Below are 3286 nucleotides of genomic sequence, written 5' to 3' on the forward strand. Positions count from 1 at the left end.
AAGAAGAAGAAGAAGAAGAAGAAAGAAGAAGAAGAAGAAGAAGAAGAAGAAGAAGAAGAAGAAGAAGAAGAAGAAGAAGAAGAAGAAGAAAGAAGAAGAAGAAGAAGAAAGAAGAAGAAGAAGAAAAAGAAGAAGAAGTAAATTTTCAGAATTCATCTTAAAACAAGAGAAAAATTGAAAAAGATTTGGAATTTTTCAAAGTAAATATATTTTTTGTGTTCTTTATTTTATCTATTTATCTATTTATCTGTCTATCTATCTATCTATCTATCTATCTATCTATCATCTATCTAGTTATTTATTTATTTTGCAGTACCAGGGATCAAACTCAGGACCTTGCACTTGCCAGGCAGGCACTTATGCCACTGAGCTATATCCCTGGCCATGCTCTTTATTTTTTGTGGTGCTAAGTTTGAACTCAGTGCCTCAAATATGCCAATCAGCTGTTCCACCCCTGCACTGAACTTACATCCTCTTTTACTTAGGTTCTTACTTTTTGATTTTTAGGGTCTTACTAAATTGCCCAAATTGGTCTTGAACTTATGATTCTCCTAATTTAGCCTCCAGAATAGCTAGAATACAAGATGTACCACTGCCCACATTAAGACATTTTTCTGACCTAAGTACAGATATTTATGCATTATCTGTCATAAAGATGCATTTTAAAGATAAACTAAGAGCAGTACCTTGAGTTCAATGTCCAGAGCCCAGAGAGTTTGATGTTTTTGATAAATAAGCAAGTAAAAATACAAAATCATTTTTTAGCAGTTAGGAATATCTTGGGAAGTAAGTAGCTCCAAGAATAATATAGTTTAGAATATATCAAAATAATTTCATTTAAAAATAAAGATGTATTGTACACATACCAATTCCATGCAAGATATGAAAATGTTATATACTATAAACATATACTAATAAAATTTTTTTAAAAGAATTGCAACAGTATATGATTTGCTTTTTGCAGTTTCTTCACTCCACATTCAATAATTAAAATAAATATTGCTTAGCATTAAAACTTATAACCAGCTTTGAACTGAATTATAGAATAAAGCATACCATTTCTTGCAACACAAATTTTGAGATGAAAACCATGATACATCTTGAAGAAATTCTGCTATTCATAAATCATTCACCATTTTTTGAAAAATTTTTATTGAATAGCCACACCAGGTGATATATTCTTGTAATACTGGGACGTGGGAGGTTGAAGCAGGAAGATTGTCATGAATTTGAGGCCATCCTGGGCTACACAGTGAATTCAAGCCCAGTTTACACTACATAGAACGGCCTTTTCTTAAAAAAAAAAAAAAAAAAAAAGTTACTAGTTATTTGTTATATGCAAAGCCTGATAATGTCATTAATGTTTTGTGCAGTAAGATGGATAAAATTCCACACCAAAGTGTAATTGATTGAAAAAACTTAAGAAATAAATATACAAATATGAAATTTAAGGTTATAATGAATTATAAAAAAGACAAAGCATAGCAAAGGTTGTAGAATATTATGGTTTAGATCTAAAATGTCTCTCAAAAGTCTCATGTTTTTGGAAGGTCATTAGATTATAGGGTTGCTATATTAGTCAGGGGGTTCATTAGTTGATGAATTCAGTAGTGAATGTCTTGCTAAGAGATGGAGCTGAGGTGAAGGTGGGTCCCCAGGAGGGTGACTAAAAAGGGTGTCTATTTGTCCCTAGCTGTCCCCAGCTTCTCCCGTTCTCTCTGCTTGGCTGCTGTGGAATGAGCAGCCCTTCTCTGCCATATCCTTCTGCCATGCTCTTTTTGCCTAGAAGCCAATGGGCTATAAATTGAAACTATGAATCAAAATAAATTGTTCCTACTGTAAGTTGTGAATATTGGGCTTTTGTTCCAGTGATGAGAACAGAGCTAATATGCAGAGTGGTGGCTTTATAATGCTGATTTTTATAGAATTATTTAAAGAAGCTAAATGAGCAAAGACCTAATAAAGCAACAAAACAAACCCTAAAAATACAGGGATGAGAGTATTTCCCAAAAATGGATGAGATGAAAAGAAGAAATTCTGAGACTGGGCGTGATGGCGTGAGCCTGCAATCCAAGCATTTCAGAGGCTGAAAATAGGAGGACCACTATGAGTCCAATCTATGCAGTGAGACCCTGTAGAACCTGTACTAAGTGCACACATACACACACACACACACACACACACACACACACACACACACAGAATAAGAAGACATTCTGATGGGAAGTACTAACAAATATAGGAGAAGAATGATTCAGGAAGTTACCAGAGAGAAATCTAGTTATCAATGGGAGAAGGTTCTATAGTATATTCAATAACATGCTAAAAGATTTTGAGTTTATTCTTATTATGTAGGGAAATCTTTGTTGTGCCTGACTAAGCAAATGATATAAGGTGAGCTATCTAGCTGGCCCAGATAAAATTTTAATAATTAAATACATTGATACCACTACAATGCAATGTCATTAAGTGGAATGTCTACTGGAGTTTCAACAACTGAGGATCAGGGACCAAAAATTAGAAAGATAGATGGGCTAAAAGGATAGCCAATTATTTTGGCTCTAGCCCTCAAGGTCAGTGAGGGCCCAGAATATAATACAACATTTGCTGCAACATTCTATAATTCAAATGAGTTCCAGATTTTTTTTTTATTTTTTTTTATTTTAGGGACGGGTATACAGGGTGTTCAGGGTCTCACTACTAGATTGGAATCATAGTGGTCTGCCTGTTTACAGCCTCCCAAGGGCTGGGATTACAATAGCGCACCCCCATGCCCAGTCTCAATTGCTGTCTTGCATGCCACAGGGGTGGGGCCAGCAAGGCAGGCCCAGAGATTGAACCCCAGCCCCTGCTTGCAGGTGCTTTACTCTGCTGAGCTATATGGCCAGCCCAAAGTAAACTTTTTATAAGGTTTTTTTTTTTTTTTTTTTTTTGTATTCCAGATTTTCTGATCAAAGTGGTTATGGGACCACAGAGAAAAATTATTCCATGGTGTATAGTGTGTCTAGAGAGAGTCACTAGGGAAGAAAAATCTCGCAAGCATTCACAGAAAGCAACTTGGTCAAGCAGGTGCCATGACTCGTCCTGATGGCTGACACTGAGAGACACTATACGTGGTTCTGAGGTAAATCCTGAGATTAACTGACCTTGATAGACAGTAATGAGTTAATTTTAATTAATACAGGCCTCACTTCCATTTGGTCTGAAACATTCAGCAGAAAAGAATAGCCACAAGATTTATAGAACTGTGCCATCTTCCCTCGCCACAGTTAATAGGTCATAAAAG

Source organism: Octodon degus, unplaced genomic scaffold (genome assembly GCF_000260255.1).
Source record: "Octodon degus isolate 3935 unplaced genomic scaffold, OctDeg1.0 scaffold00218, whole genome shotgun sequence".
Taxonomy (NCBI): Eukaryota; Metazoa; Chordata; class Mammalia; order Rodentia; family Octodontidae; genus Octodon; species Octodon degus.